Raw genomic sequence first — 17,631 nt, 5'->3', positions numbered from 1 at the left:
ATTCGCCTTATGTGTTTAAACTAATTAGGATTTACAAATGAGCGTTGCTCTGAGGGGTGCAATTGTACCAAAGTGTGAAAACATTTTTAAAATGGTGTTGATGTTAATGCATAAGATGAAGAGAAAATATGTGTTTTGGCAGGTAACAGTAGAAAAATAAAATTATCAATAGCATACAATTCTAGAAGTTTCTGTGACGATTCTCTTCAATTATCTTTTCTCACATTGGAAATTGTTCAAGTTTGGTAGTAGTTGTAAAAGTAATCTGTTACCTAGTACCTTCTATAGGCCTATCGTCATTTATACACAATTTTCTTATGTAAACTTCAGGACAAGTATATAAAATGTCCATTAGAATTGCCTACACTTTGTATGTTAGGAAATAAGCTTCACAGAGACTAAGAAACATTTTCAAGAGCATAACAAATAAATGGAAACCTGAGTTTCTTGACCCTCAAAAACAGTTTCTTTATCTACAGTTACAGCTTTCCAAATGTATGTAAGCACACATATTTAAGTACAGAAATGAATAACTAATAGTTCTGAAATAAATAACATGTGTAAAGTATTTCAAACTAGCAGTCATTCATTGCAATAGATATCAATTTTTTCTAATGGCTAGAACAATCTGATTTGTGTCTGAATATGTGAAAATACCACATCAGTAAATGCCGTTCTTAATGTGAAAACGAAATATACACTAGCTGTGCTTAAGTTCTGGAGGTTTCATACTACGTGATGATTTTAATGTTCTGTAGGATTCAGATTCTAGGGTGCTTCCTAAGTTGATGCCCTCCCTTTCAGCTGATCTCCTTGGAGAAAAAATTTTCCAGAATAGACAAATTATGAACAACTAAGTATTTGTGTGCTCATGTGTTCACCCTCATTATTTACATGTAGTAAGGTATTTCAATGAAAGATCAAAAAGGAGAATGTCTGTAATAGACAAAAGGAGAGAGTGAAGATCCTAAGCAATATAATTACATATATGTTTCCAAAAGAGTATCCTGTCTTCTCTTTGGTTCCACCAAAGAGATTGAGATTTTCAATTTCATGTTACGGAAACAGTTAAGCTTGCTCATTAAAAATTCCTGCTGCTCTTTACTTCATCCTAGAAATAAATAAAAGGGCTCAGAATTTTTTTTCTTAGACTATTTCAAGTATTAGCCCACATTTTCTTAATATCTTATAGAAGAGGAGCAGCTTATAAAACTATTGATAGTTATGCATTAAGGGGGTGAAAACTGCAGATTTTATCGATGATCACTGATACGGTTTGGCTGTGTTCTCATTCAAGTCTCACCCTGAATTGTAACAATCCCCATGTGTCAAGGATGGGGCCAGGTGAACATAACTGAGTCATGAGGGCAGTTCTCCCCTACTGTTATGGTAGTGAATATTCTCCCAAGATCTGATGGCTTTACTAATGGGAGTTCCCCTGCACAAGCTCTCTTGCCTGCCACTATGTAAGATGTGACTTTGCTACTCTTTTACCTTCTGCCATGATGCTGAGGCCTCCCTAGCCTTGTGGAACTCTGAGTCAATTAAACCTCTTTTCTTTATAAATTACCAAGTCTCAGGTATGTCTTTACAAGCAATGTGAGAAGGAACTAACACAACCACAGAACAGAACCAAATAGACACAAATAAAATATTTTATTCTGAGTTTCTTTTCTGCTTATCAACCTTTCAATTCCCTCCCCTTTTTTTTTGTTTGGTTCCTTTTGGTTTCAATAGCTTTGAAAAGGAAAACTCCTCTTGATTTCTTAGGTGTGATTTATAACAAACAATAAGTTTAAAATTAGTTTTTTGTTGGAATTCCCTGAGAGTTAAGTCCTCTTAGGAAATTACTACCCTTACTTGAAACTTCATGGTTGGTAGCAGATGAATTATGGCTCAAAGATAGACATTCATTAAGAGAAAGTTGAGAAGGATTGGGAAAATCAAGTTGTAGTAAGAAAAAACATTCTGATTCAATTTGTTCAGGCAATTTCTAAAAAGATATGCTTTCCCCTGTACACCAGAAAATGCATTTACTTTGGGGAAAAAAAAATAACTAAAAAGGAAGAACATAGTTCTTTAATAGTCACATGCCTTCTTTATTTCCCTTGGGATAAAGTGAGCAGGCTGCCCTAGAGAACTTAATTCAATAGTTTTTATACTCTCCTCAATGACAGATTTTAGAATCTCATTCAAGATAAAATGAGGCATGCATAAAGCTGAAGAAGGAGACAAATGCAATCATTGAGAGAAATTACTCCGCAATTAACATTTACCTGTAGTTGAAATAATTTATACCTAAGCTAATTTCGTAGTTTTTTGGTTGTTGAAAAATAGGTGGACAATGCTTTAAATGCATTCAGGTATTAGGAATTAAAATAAAATTTAGTCATAACTACCCTTTTAAAAAACTTTACAATAAACTAATTTTGATATAAACTTAGGTAAAAATTTATCATAGAATAAGGTAATAATCATATGAAGCTATATTACTACTGACCTAGTAAATAAATGTTTGAGAGTCATTGGTTTTGTTCACAAGGTTATTTTACCTGAATCGGAAATGATACTCTGGTCATAATCCTGTCATACCTTCACTTAGTTTTCTTGGGTTTAGTGATAGTCCATAAATAGGCATAAAGAGCTTGTAATTAACTGGTTTGAAGCTAGAGGTTTTATAATATGGTAAAGAATATACAGTACCTATCTTATTGCGATCATGTTTTGACTGGTTGAAATAACTAACTACACTGTCTGAAAAATTGTGCTCATCTAACAGAGAGAGAGAGAGAGAGATCTCATTCTGTCTTCTTTGCATTATCAGAGTTAATTTCAATTTTCTTTTCAGACAAAGTGTATATAGTGGCTAAAGTTGTCAAGACTGCATTACTATGCTTAGGTGAAAGTAGCAGATCAAGTGTTGGGGGAAATGTGGGAATCCCACTCTCCAAAATGATAGACTAAATGCGAAGCCTGAATTTCATTTTACTATCTCAAATGGAAGGCACAGACTTAAGTTCAAACATTAGTGATTTAAGATCTTTTTAAGCTTTGCTGTTGTCCATCTGACAATTACTTATATCTTCCCTTCTCCAGTAGTGATTTACCTTAAGATCCATAATAAGAAAACTGTCTGGGTGCTTATGATGGGGATTCATTGTGGTCTTGAGTTTAGTTTGTAACGAAGAGATTCCCCAGGCAAATGTGTCAGTGGCTAAGACTTCTGGAGTGAAAAATAAGCAGCTGGCATAAAAGATCCTGCATTCAAGTATAGAAGAAATGTTTATGGAGATCATTTAACTCAGAAGTTACAAGAAAATCTTGAGGAGGATAAAGATAAAAGGTAAAGTGACAAAAGTTTGGGGTATATATTTGATACCAGGGCATTAGAATATACTTATTCTAGACCAGCTCTCCCCTGTATAGGTTTGATCTTTAGAAAAGGGAAATAGGTTCCCTCTTCCCTATTTCACTAGTGAAATAGGTTTCACTCTGGTTGCCCAGGCTGGAGTGTAATGGCGTGATCTTGGCTCAACACAACCTCCACCTTCCAGGTTGAGGCGATTCTCCTGCCTCAGCCTCCAGAGTAGCTGGGATTACAGGCATCCACCACGACTCCTGACTAATTCTTTATTTTTAGTAGAGACAGGGTTTCTTCACGTTGATCAGGCTGGCCTCCAACTCCTGACCTCAGGTGATCCACCCGCCTCAGTCTCCCAAAGTGCTGGGATTACAGGCGTGAGCCACCGTGCCAGACCCCATCCTTATTCCTTTTCTCATCTCCCTCCTCAGAGCTTCTTTTGGAGACATGTTTAAAATTTAAGTTACTTCAATCACTATTTGTAATCTGATGAATTCCTACGTAACATTGCCAGTTTTTGCCAGTTTTTCTCTTTCTGTACAACTCCTGCAGTGCAACTCCAGTCTCCTCAGATTAAACACACCTGAAGTTAAAGTTTTCTTAAATACTCATCTAGCTCTGATTTAAACCACTGTATAGCAGGTCCTTCAATAACGTCATTTCATTTAATGTTATTTCCTTGTAATGCTGGGGGAAAAAAATGATTCCCAGCCAGCTACTGCTTGTGTGGAGTTTGCTCATTTTCCCCATATCTGCATGGATTTTTCTCTGAGTTCTCGGAGTTTTTTTTTTTGACATCCTCAACCTGTGCACATGAAGTGAATGGGGTTGTCTACACGGTCCCAGTCTGAGTAGATGTGGCTGTAAGTATACTCCGCCAGGGGATAGTATCCTATCTAGGGTAGGTTTACACTTTGTGCTTTGAGTTGCTAGGAAAGGCTCTGGCCAACTGAGACCCTGAACTGGAATAAGCAGATTGAAAACTTCATGTATGAACAAGTGAATACCAGTGACTGTGAAATAAAACTGTGTGAAGTCCACAATAATCTACAGACCCACAACAATAAGCAATGCCATACCATAGTAGTCAACATGCCCACCGTGTTTATCATTTCTTTGTTTGTGGACTCTGTAGTGGCAGGAGATGCTCCTTACAGTTTTTGCCTTGCAAACGTTTATTCCTTGACTCAATTCCGCACTTCTATGGTCACTGTCACATATTGACTCACCAAAAATTGGGTGAATAATTATGTAACATTTTATTGATCTTTCTTAAATGTATGTATAGCTCATATTTATTTCAATGTTTTGTACTGGAAATGTTTTTGGTCTTTATTTAGATGTTCGGTGATGGTTTTGTGATCAGAAATAGTCTGTGGAAATGTAACTCTTGTTTATATCAGTTAGGCTATAGTAAAATTGGATTGGTGACATTTCGTCTCTCTTAAAATTGCAGTTTCCAGGAAACTATTCACGATGTTTAGTGAGAACTCATTGCAAAATGTAAATATTGTATGTCTATGTATGTGCAAACGCAATGACATGACCTATCTCAACTATACATTTTGAGTGTGAAATTACATTTTATTATTTTAGTCTAGTTTGTGCTGCTGTAACAAAATGCCTGAGAGTGGGTAATTTATAAAGAACATTAATTTATGTTCTCCTGGTTCTGGAGTCCAAGATAAAGGTACTGACAGGTTTAGTGGTTTGGTGAGATCCACATCCTCTAAAGGGTGGGAACTCTGTGTGTCCACCTGGTAAAAGACAAAAGGGCAAGAAAACAAACTCCATTCAACAAACCCTTTTTAAAAAGCACCTAATCTCATTTATGAGGGTAAAGCCCTCAAAACACAGTCACCACCCACAGGCCATACCTTCCAATACTGTTGCTTTGGCAATTAAGTTTCAACATTCATTTGGAGGGGACAAAAATTTTCAAACCATAGCAGTTATCTGTTCAGATATTAACACTGTGTCAAGAATAGAATATGAGTTCATTCAGTGGTTAAATATTTGATGAGTGAAACAGAAAAAAATTGAGATATACTCAATTTTGATATACTATACTATCTACACTGTGTGTAAGCAGTGATGGAAACAAAGTGAAGTCTAGATTTAGGAAGTTAAATCAAATAAGACAGAGGCCGTGAAAGAGTTTGGAAGGAGAACACATGTGTGCACAGATAGACAATCATGTGAAGAGACCGTGAGAAGGTGGTTAACCACAGGCCGAGGAGGAGGCCTAAAACCTATCCTTTCCTGATGGCTCTCAAAGGAAACCCATCTGTAGACACCTCGTTCTTGCACTGGTATCCTCCAGAATTGTGAGAAATAAATTTCTCTTGTTTAGGACAAATAGTCTGCAGTATTTAGTTATGGTAGCCCCAGCAAATGAGTGTAAATCTGAGTATGCACTGTTAGTATATGCAGATATTATTATGTGTAGGTTAGTGCATCTAGAGGAGAAAATTGCCTCTATAAAACAAAGTCCTTGGTCTTCCACCTGAAGAGTAAAATAGGGCTCAATTGAAAGCCAATATGCATAATCCTAAAGAGGAAAAACTACTTAATAAGGGGTTGCTGTTTTCCATCCAGATAGAAGCACAATTACAATAAAATCATGTTTGTTTCCACTAGAGTTAGATGTTTAAACAAGTTGATACATTTTTGAAAACACAGTAAGTAAAGATGCTTTGTTTATTTTTATTTCCATATTAACTTTAGTACTGACAGAGGATGACAAAGAGATAGCCTTGGAGACCACTGAAATCATTTCATTCACAAAATGGGTATTTTGTGAGTAAATGCACTGCAGATCGTTCCTCTGTTGGGAGCATTGCTTAGGGCTCAGCAGATGGCCACTGGAGTTTGAAAACATCTGTTTGCTTTCTCTCCTTTTCTCAGTCCAGAATCCACAAATGGTAAAGGCGTTTACATAATAATGCTCTCTGCCTACTAGGACTAGGTTACAGCTGGCAAGAACAAGGAAGCGAGATAGCTTTGATAAATGTGATATAATAATGTCATGTTGTAAAAACACTTTGACTTTGCAATAGATACTACTGCATTCAGGAGACAGTAGCAAGTACAAGTTTATGAATTGACTGATGTTTGAACTTATTTATTGGTATAGGTTGGATATTTGTTCTTGCACAAATCTCATCTTGAAATGTAATCCCTAATGCGGGAGGTGGAGCCTAGTGGGAGATCTCTGGGTCATGGGAGCAGGTCTCTCATGGTTTGGTGTCTTTGGGACAGTGAGTGAGTTCTCAAGATCTGGTTGCTTAAAAGTGTGTGACAGCTTCCCTCTCCCTCATTCTCTCTCTCTCTCTCTTGCCCCTGCTCTTGCCAAGTCAGACACCTAATCCTGCTTCACCTTCTGCCATGATTAGAAGCTTCCTGAGGCCACCCCAGAAGCAAATGTCACCAGGTTGTCTGTAAAGCATGCAGAACTGTGAGCCAATTAAACTTCTTTTCTTTATAAATTACTCAGTCTCAGGTATTTCTTTATGGCAATGCAAGAATAGCATAACATACTTTTAACAAACTATAGAAATGATCCCTGAAAGTATAGTCTTACATACTTTTAAAAGTAATTCACAAGTTAAAACACATTAGCCCTTAAGAAATGAATTTGGATTTCAAAAGAATAAGCATCTATTACAAAACCTGAAAAAACTTAACTTTCTAATGTAAGTTTTACTTATACAAATACATTTGAAAATAGTTGGCTAAATACAGAATTAAATATCTTTTAAATCCAGATTTTCACTGTGATATACTTTTTAAACAAAAAACTGTTGAACTGAAAATATTAAGCACTGAATTACATGCAATGCAGTTAGATATTAGGATTGGCAACAGTAGAAATAATATTGCTATCTTTTAAAGCTTCAAAAGTTTTAAAACAAAAAGACATATCAAAAAGTAAGTGAATATAAGTAAGCATTATATACACTACCCGTAAGCAGGCCATCTGCTCAGTTGTAAAGGTGGTGGTTAGGGAATGCTCTGTAGGTTCAGCAGGACAAGGGAAGCCTCATGGAGAGGAAACCCTTTGAGTGCATTGTGAGGGACAGGTAGTGATAGGGAGACAAGAATAGGCATTTTATTATGAAAGACTTGTCAAAAGAACCCTAAAAGATAGAGTTGAAATTTTATAGAATGAGTTCAAATATAATGGATAGACTAGTCCAGTGGTTTTCAATGATTTTAATATATTTTTTAAAATATTTTTGTGCATTTCATTTTAATTTCACATTTACAGAAAAGTTGCAAAAATAGTGTAAAAAATTCCTGTATACTCTCCACTTGACTCATATTCACCAAATGCATACCTTTTTTTCTCTTTTGCTTTAGCATTCTGTCTTCCTTGCTCTCTCTGCATATATGTGGCTGCTTCTTTTGTCCTTCTGACATATCTCTGGGATTCTCAAAATGCCTCTTTAATGTCTGAGACTACAAGGTGACTCAGGTTTGCATTATCTTTTTGCTGGTGTAGTTTTAGTCTCAGTTATATTTGCTGTACCTTTTAAATGGACAATGTGTTTAGAAAAACACTGAGCATCAAGGATATTCATAGCTTCTATGTCATTTCAGTAAGCAGAACTCAGAAAATATATGTCTCTATATTCATTTATTAAAATGATGCTGAGCTCATACTGATGCCTCAATTTTATCCAAAACTTTAGAATGCATTCCAGGTACATATGTATATGTATACACACACACATATATGCACACATAAACATATACACACATAAACACACTCTTCCAAAACAGTGAGAAACCTAGTCTTCATTACACTCAAAATATTTACATGTTTGCTCAAAATTAGTGAACACAAAAAATAGTTTCAAAATTAGTAACCTAAACCACTAAGGAAAAAGAAGCAAAGCTATAATAAAATTTGTTTACCATTTCTTTTTCGTTTCTTTGAGATAAAATGTAATTACAGTGAAATAAACAAAGCTTACATGTAAAATTTAATGAGTTTTGACAGGAGCATACGCTGTTAAGACAAAACATTTTCAATACCTTAAAAAGTTACTATGTTGTTTTCAATCAATCCCCTCACCCCCACGAGGTAAACATTGCTGTATTTTTTTCACCATGAATTAGTTTTGCCTGTTCTAGAATATATAATAAATCAGATCATTCTGTCTACAATTTTTTAATACAGTTCATTTTTCAACATAATGTCTGAGGTGCATCTAGTAGTTTGTTTATTTATATTGCTAGGTAGTATTTTTTGTTGTATGATTTTACCACAAAATATTTACCCATCTTTCTGTTAATAGACACCTAGACTACATGCAGTTTTTGATTCTTGTGTACAGTGCAGTTGTGGACATTCTTGGGCAAAATTATTTGCAGACATGAGATTTTATGGATCTTGAATATATACCAAGGGTAGAATTTCAGAGACAGATATATGCCTTTATAATAGGCTCCCAAACATTTTTTCAAAAAGAGTGGAATATTTACATTTTCACCAGCCTGTGTGAGAGATTTGGTTGCTCTGCATCCATGCCAACATATGCTATTTACAAGTTTTTAAATTGTATTAATTCTGGTGAGCATATATACATTTGATTTTAATATACAGTTTCCTGATAATTATGTTGAATACTTTTCTCGTATTTATTAGACATTTGTATATGATTCTTTCTAAAGCATACAAGTTTTTTGCCCAATGTTGTTCGTCCAAGAATCAATTATTTTACTGTTGAATTATAAATATATATATATAGATAGATAGATATATATATATATATATTTTTTTTTTGACGGAGTTTCACACTTGTTGCCCAGGCTGGAGTGCAGTGGCTATGATCTCGCCTAACTGCAACCTCCACCTTCTGGTTTCAAGCGAGTCTCCTGCCTCAGCCTCTTGAGTAGCTAGGATTACAGCCGCCCACCACCACACCCAGTCAATTTTTGTATTTTTAGTAGAGACAAGGTTTCACCATGTTGACTAGGCTGGTCTTGAACTCCTGACTTTCTGATCCTCCAGCTTTGGCCTCCCAAAGTGCTGGGATTGCAGGCATGAGCCACTGCGCCCGGCAAGAGTACATTTTTTTTTTTTAATACAGGTCTTTTGAGGGTTATAGATTTTGCTTGTGACATTTTACTAACTTTCCTATTTTGATGAAGTGTTATCTTGATGAAGTTTATCATGTTTTCTCTTTTATTCTTTTCAATAAAAATCTTCTGTAAAAATCTTTTCTTTCTAAGAAGCTTTCGCCTACCTCATGTTGCAGGAGAAACCACTATTTTTTTTGTGGTGGGGGGAGGTGGGTGGCAAACTTTTAGTTTTAGCTTTTACATTTAACCTTTACATCTGAGCTCCATCTCAAACTAAGATTTGCATATGTTATTAGGTGACATTAAGATTTATTTTATGCCATATGTTTATCCACTTGTCTCAAAACTATTTGTTTAAAAAGATTTCCTTCCCTCATTGAAATGTTTTGCCATCTACCAAAAATGGAATGATCTTATAAGTGTCTGTCTAATTCTGGGTACTTCTCTTCATCTGCCTTTTTTTGTTTTGTTTTTTTCTGTTTTTATACCGATAGCCTACCATCTTAGTCATGTAGTTTTCTGTTAAGACTTGAAGCTTCTCAACTTTTATATATTTGAATGTGTCTCGCGTTCATTTTTATTTTTAAAAGATGTGTTCTGATTTCCATCTTAGACTTTTTCTCCCTTTTTAATGTGAAGTCTGTGCTTCATATCATTGTTCCTCTACATGTACTCTTTCTGTGGTGTTTTTAAGCTCTTCCTTTACTCTTTTTTTCTCTACCTTCACTATGCAGATATCTTTTGGCTTAACTTTTTGTAGTTCACTGAGCTTCTTTGAGCTGTAAGCTTCTGCTCTCCTGTGAATTATCGACTTTTTTCATTTACATTACTGTCCCTTTCTTTTGGTTCTTTCCTGAATCAAAATGTTCTCTCTCTTTCTCTCTCTCGGCCTTCCCATTTTTCATTTTTACTTTTTTCTCTGATTTTCAGGTTAGATCATTTCTTGCATTTTCTATCCAGACTAGCATAATTTAGCGAATTGTTCTTTAGCATGTTGCACATTTTAGCTCTAGAATTTATATTTTTAATACAGTGTTCATTTTCTGCTCATATCTACATTTTTGTATTCATTCTGATCATGCTCTTCTTTAAGCACTTCAACATGTTTGTAATAGATGCTTTGAAACATTTTGTTGTCATAGTCATCTTCAGCATCTGGGTCATCTCAGATTCATTTTATTATTTTCTTCTTCATGGTTAGAGGCCACAATATCTTTTTTTTTTTTCTGTGTGTCCTGTAATATTTAATTCTATGTTAGACATTTCTATGGTCTTTACAGTCAGTATGCTGTTGGGTTGTTTTTGTTTTTTAAAAAATTGGGTTTAACAAAAGCTTTATTCTTACGCTTGATTAGGACTACTTTTAGCTGGAATTTTCTGTCACATTACTGCCCCGGGTGTTCTGTCACATATCTTCACTCTGCTTGGAATGCCAATATCTGTGATGTCTCTTAGCATTGTGTGATCACCAGAGTCTCTTGAATTCACCGCTCCTCAGATATTGTTCTGAGTAAGATCCCACGTTGGCACATAAATAAATACCAAGATAGCATAAAGGTAGTTTTTGTTGTAACAGAGGTATTCCATATTTTTTTATCATGATAGTTACATAACTGTATATGGCTTCAAAATTCAAAGAATTCAACATGTTAAAAAGTTGCATTTTATTTTACATAAATTACACTTCAATATACCTTACAAACATACACATACAATTTGACCTAATTTGTAAAAAGTCATAGCCAAAAAAAGAGAAATGTACTGAATTATTATAAACAAAGAACTTATAGGTAAGTGATAATAATTTTGTTAAGGGTATTATTTAAATTAGAATTCAAAATCTATTGAGTTTATCAAAATATAGTGATTACACAATAGGAGTAGCTACAACAAAGAATGGGTATATAAGTAATGGTGAGGAGATTTGAATCACAAATATTAAAAGTGAATATGAATTTAGAGCATCCAGTAATCTTTAGGAGAAAACTAATGAGAGCACTACCCATGGTTCTGAGTAAATAGTCAAGACATAATATTTTCCCTTTAACCAATAATTCTCCACCCTTCTGTCCACCTCCAGCCACTGGTAACCAACATTCTACTTTCTACTTTTATGAGTTTGACATTTTCAGATTTGATATGTAAGTGAACATCATGTGGCATTTGTCTTTCTGTGCCCGGCTTATTTAATTTATTAATAGCATAATGTCCTTTGGGTTCTTCCATGTTGTCACAAATAACAGGATTTCCTTTTTAAAAAGGTTAAATAGCATTCCATTGTAATACATATTACATTTTCTTTATATATTCATACCATGATGGATACCTAGGTTAGATCCACATATTGGCTATTGTGAATAATGCTGCAATGAATCATGATGTCTCATATATCTCTTTAACATACTTACTTACTTACTTAAATTCCTTTGGGTATGTACTTAGACATAAGATTCCAAGTTCACATGGTGGTTCTATTTTTAATTTTTTGAGGAAGCTGTATGCTATTTTGCATAATAGCTGTACTAATTTTTATTCTCACCCTATACAAGGGTTTCCTTTTGTCCACATTCTTGCATTTGTTACTCTTTTTTTGTAAGAACCATTTCAATAGGTATGAGACGATATGTCTCATATGTCTTTAGAATTTTAATTTGCATTCCTCTATTAGTGATGTTGAGTATTTTTTATATGTTTGGCCATTTGTATCTCTTTTTTAAAAAAATGTCTCTTCAGGTCCTGTTTTTTATTAGTTTGGCTTACAGTTTGGGTTATTTGTTTTCTTGCTATTGACTTACTAACGTTTCTTACATATGTTAGATATTAACCTCTTATGAGTTGTATGATTTGTATATGTTTTCTCCCAATCTATGGGTAATCTCTTCGCTTTGTTAATTATTTCTTTTGCTATGCAGAAACTTTTTAGTTTGATGCAATCTCATTTGTCTATTTCTGCTTTTGTCGCCTGTGCTTTTTGGTTCATATACAATAAATTGTTGCTAAAACAAGTTTAGTAGTTTTCCTCCATATTTTCTTCTAGTAGTTTTACAATTTTGGGTCTTACATTTAAATCTTTAATCCATGTTTGAGTTGATTTTGGCGTATGTTGTGAGATAAAGGTCCACTTTCATTCTTCCGCATGTGGACATATGCTCTCCAGACACCATTTATTGAAGAGGCAGTCCTTTCCCCATTGTGTTGTCTCGGAATCTTTTTCAAAAGTCAACTGACTGTGAATAGATAGGTGTATATGTGGGCTCCTTATCTTGTTTCATTTGTTGATGCAACTGTTCCAATATCATGCTGTTTTGATTATTATAGCTTGGTAATATATCTTGAAATCAGGGAGTGTGATGCCTCCATCTTGCACTTTTTCCTCAAGATTGCTGTGATTATTCAAGGTCTTTTGTAGTTTCACGTGCATTTTAGGATTTTTTTCTATTAATGTAAAAAATGATATCAGAATTATATTGAATCTGCAGACAACTTTGAGTAGTGTGGAAATCTTACCATAATTACTTCTTCTAATCTATGAAAACATTCTACCTTTTTTGTGTGTTTCTCAATTCCTTTTAATAGCAGTTTATAGTTCACAGTAAACAGATCGTTCACCTAATTAGTTAAATTTCTTCCTAAATGTTTTAATTTTTGATGTTATTTAAAAAGGTATTGTTTTCATAATTTCTTTTTTTATTACTACTATACTTTAAGTTCTGGGATACAAGTGCAGAACTTGCAGATTTGTTACACAGGTATACATGTGCCATGGTGGGTTTTGCACCCATTAACCCATCATCTACATTAAGTACTTCTCCTAATGCTATCCTTCCCCTAGTCTCCCACCTCTGAGAGGCCCTGGTATGTGATGTTCCCCTCTCTCTGTCCATGTGTTCTAATTGTTCAACTCCCACTTACAAGTGAGAACATGCAGTGTTTGGTTTTCTGTTCCTGTGTTAGTTTGCTAAGAATGATGGTTTCCAGCTTCATCCATGTCCCTGCAAGGACATGAACTCATCCTTTTTTATGGCTGCATAGTATTCCATGATGCATATGAGCCACATTTTCTTTATCCAGTCTATTGATGATTGGCATTTGGGTTGTTCCCAAGTCTTTGCTATTGTGAATAGAACTGCAATACACATAACGTGGGTGTGTGTCTTTGGGTATATACCCAGTAATGGGATTTCTGAGTCAAATAGTATTTCTGTTTCTAGATCCTTGAGGAATCACCACACTGTCTTCCACAATGGTTGAACTCACTTACACTCCCACCAACAGTATAAAAGTGCTCCTATTTCTCTACATCCTCTCCAGCATCTGTTGTGTCCTGCCTTTTTAATGCTTGCCATTCTAACTGGTGTGAGATGGTATCTCATTGTGGTTTTGATTTGTGTTTCTCTAACGACGAGTAATGATTTGTTTTTGGCCTCATAAATGTCTTCTTTTGAGAAGTGTCTGTTCATGTACTTTATCCACTTTTTGATGGGGTTGCTTTTTTCTTGTAGATTTGTTTAGGTTCTTCATAGATTCTGGATATTAGCCCTTTCTCAGGTGGATAGATTGCAAAATTTTTCTCCCATTCTGTGTGTTTCCTGTTCCCTATGATGATAGTTTGTTTTGCTGTGCAGAAGGCCTTTAATTTAATTAGATCCCATTTGTCAATTTTGGCTTTTTTTTGCCACTGTGTTTGGTGTTTTAGTCATGGAGTCTTTGCCCATCCCTATGTCCTGAATGGAACTGCCTAGGTTTTCTTCCAGGGTTTTTATGGTTCTAGGTCTTATGTTTAAGTTTTTAATCATCTTGATGTAATTTTTGTATAAGGTATAAGGAATATTCCAGTTTCAGTTTTCTGCATATGGCTAGCCAGTTTTCCCAACACCATTTATTAAATAGGGAATCCTTTCCCCATTGCTTGTTATTGTCAGGTTTGTCAAAGATCAGATGGTTGTAGATGTGTGGCGTTATTTCTGAGGCCTGTGTTCTGTTCTAGTGCTCTATATATGTTTTGGTACCAGTAACATGCTTTTAGTTACCTTGTTGTTAGTGTATAGAAATGCTTCTGATTTTTGTATGTTGATTTTGTTTCCTGCAACTTGACTGAGTTCCTTTATAAGCTCTAATAGGTTTTTGGTGAAATCTTTAGGTTTTTTTTTTCGTATTTAGAATCATAATATCAAGAAACGCAGACAACTTCACTTCCTTTCTTATTTAGAAGGATACTTTGCATCCTCCAAGCCATCATTTAATCCTTTTAATTCTTTTTCATGTCTAGCTGCTCTGGTCAGAACTTCCAGTATTAAGTTGAATAGAAGAAGTAATAATGGGACCACTTGTCTTCTTCCTGACCTTAGAGGAAAAGCTTTCAAGAATTCTATCCTCCTCAGTTTCTTGAAAGATTTTGCGAAGGATTGGTGATAGTTTTTTGTTAAAGGTTTGGTGGAATTCACCGTTGAAGACATCAAGTCCTGGGGTTTTATTTGATAAGAGACTTTCTATTACTGATCAGTTCTTCTTAGTTACTGTCAGTCTGTTCAAATATTCCATTTCTTCATGATTCAGTCTTAGTATGTTATGTTATATGTTTCTAGGAATGTAAACATTCCTTCAAGATTATCCAATTTTTTGGCATATAGTTGTTTATAATATTCATTACTGATCTTTGATATTTCTATGGTATCAACTGTAATGTCTCCTCTTTCATTTCTGATTTTAGTTAGTTGAGTCTTCTGTCTCATTGTTAGTCTAGTTAACAGTTTGTGAATTTTGTTTGTCTTTTAAAAATTCAAATTATATATTTTTTATTTTAATCTGGTTATATTTCATTTATTTCTCCAGTGATCTTTTTTATTTCCTTTTTTTCTGGTAATTCGGGGCTTACTTTGTTCTTTTCCTAGTTCTTTGAGGTTTAATATTGGGTTATTTGAAAACTTTTTTTAATGTATGTAGGAACTTATTACTCTAACCTTTCACCTGAGGATTCCTTTTGCTACATCTCATAAGTTTCAGTATGTTGTGTTTCCATTTGCACTTGTCACAAGTAATTTTTAAAATTTCCCTTTTCATTTCTACTTTGACTTATTGGTTGTTCAGGTGCTTGTTCAGTTTCAACATGAGCATTTGAATTTTCCAAATTCTCCCTGTTATTGATTTCTAGCTTCACATCATTGTGTTGAGAAAAGATTCTTGGTATAATTTCAATCTTCTCAAATTTCCTAGGATTTATTATTTATTTACCTATTTATTTTTGGCCTAACATGTGGTTTATTCTGGAGAATATTTTATATGCACTTGAGAAGAAGGTATCTTCTGCTGATGTTGGATGGGATGGTCTATATATATGTTTCTTTTTTTTTTTTTTTTGGTCTAAAATGTAGTTCAAGTTATTTTTCTTCATTGATTTTCTGCCTAGATGATCTGTCTATTGTTGAAAGTGAGGTATTAAAGTCCACTTGTATTATTGTTTTAGAGCATATCTCCTCTTTTATATCTATTGATACAGTCCTATGCTAAAAAACAGTGTTTGGTCAACAATAGACTGCATATATGATGGTGGCCCCATAAGATTATAATACCATTCATTTATTGTACCTTTTCACTTAAATATGTTTAGATATACAAATACATACAATGGTGTTATAATTGCCTACAATATTCAGTACAGTAACATACTGTACAGTTTGTAGCCTAGGAGCAATAGGCCATATTATATAGTCTCAGTGTGTGGTAGGCAATACCTCAGTGTGTGGTAAATTTACGTACATAAACTCTGATGTTCCCACAACCGTGAAATCACCTAACGGTACATTTTTCAGAATGTATCCCCATCGTTAAGTGACAGATGAATGTATTTACGTTGTATGTTTAGGTGCTCCCATGTTAGGTGCATATATGTTTACAATTGTTATCACCTTTTATTAGTCCGTTATCACACTGTTATAAAGAACTTCCTGAAACTGGGAAATTTATAAAGAAAAGAGCTTAATTGACTCACAGTTCTGCATGGCTGGGAGGCCTCAGGAAACTTAAAATCATGGCAGAAAATGAAGGGGAGTCAAGGTACTTCTTATATGGTGACAGGAAAGAGAGCGAGCAAAGGGCGAAGGGCCACATTTTTAAGCCAGCAGATCTCGTGAGAACTCACTATCAGAAGAACAGCATGGGAAATATCCACCCCTATGATACAGTTACCTCCCTCCAGGTTCCTCCCCTGACACATGGAGATAACAATGTGATATGAGATTTGGTGGTGACACAGAATGAAACTATATCACACCTATTGATAAATTGATTCCTTTATTATTGTATAATAACATGTTTGTCTTATTTTTACAGTTTTGACTAAAGGCTATGCTGTCTGCTCAAACTGTAGTAACTCCTGCTTTCTGAATTTCCATTTGTGTGAAATATCTTTTTTCCATCCTTTCACTTGCAATTTATGTGGATCCTTAAAGGTGAAGTAAGTCAGTGAGTTTCTTGTAGTCAGTCTATAGTTGAGTCTTGTTTTTCTCTTTCAACCACTCTACTTTCAAAATAATTGATAGGTAAGGACTTACTACTGCCATGTTGCATTTTGTTAATTACTTTCCGGTTTTGTTTTTCCAAAATAAATATTTTGTTTCCTTTTTCCTGTCTTTCCATCTTCCTTTGTAGTTTGTTATATTTTTGTGGTGGTATGCTTTGACTCCAAAGGTTTTATCTTTTGTGTATCTGTTATAGGTTTTCACTCTGTGACAACCATGAGGCTTATATAAAACATCTTATACTTTTAACAGGCTGTATTAAGCAGATAACAATGTAATTTTCATCACATACAAAAATCTTACACTTCACCTTACACACACATTTTATGTCACAATTTGATGCCACAATTTACAGTTTAAAAATAATATTTATTCCTTAACATATCATTATTGCTATAGCCGCTTTTAATAGTTTTATCTTTTAAACTGCAGACTGTGATTTAAATACAAAATATGTTCCTTTTACAATGTATATAACTATAATCTCTAAAGTAAATGTAAACTTTTTAACTCTTTCTCTTTAAAACCAAGACAAATAATAATGTATTAATCAGGGTTCCCTAGAGGGACAGAAGTAACAGGAGAGATGTATATATAAAGGGGAGTGTTTTAAGGAGTATTAACTCACAGAAGTAACAGGAGAGATGTATATATAAAGGGGAG

General features: G+C 34.4%; 1 pseudogene across 1 annotated transcript in view; it reads right to left on the bottom strand.

The window, feature by feature from the left end:
- Positions 1 to 15,398: 15,398 nt before the first annotated feature.
- Positions 15,399 to 17,631, bottom strand: part of LOC105505581 — a 13,531-nt pseudogene continuing 11,298 nt past the window's right edge. The window contains exon 2 of the transcript XR_001000769.1: positions 15,399 to 15,411. The product of XR_001000769.1 is annotated as an SUMO-conjugating enzyme UBC9 pseudogene, transcript variant X2 (transcript). The remainder of the gene's footprint in view (positions 15,412 to 17,631) is intronic.

The sequence above is a fragment of the Colobus angolensis genome, unplaced genomic scaffold, assembly GCF_000951035.1.
Source record: "Colobus angolensis palliatus isolate OR3802 unplaced genomic scaffold, Cang.pa_1.0 Scaffold127, whole genome shotgun sequence".
Lineage (NCBI taxonomy): Eukaryota > Metazoa > Chordata > Mammalia > Primates > Cercopithecidae > Colobus > Colobus angolensis.
Note: the sequence above shows the minus strand (reverse complement) of the source record. Positions and strands in the feature narration are given on the sequence as shown.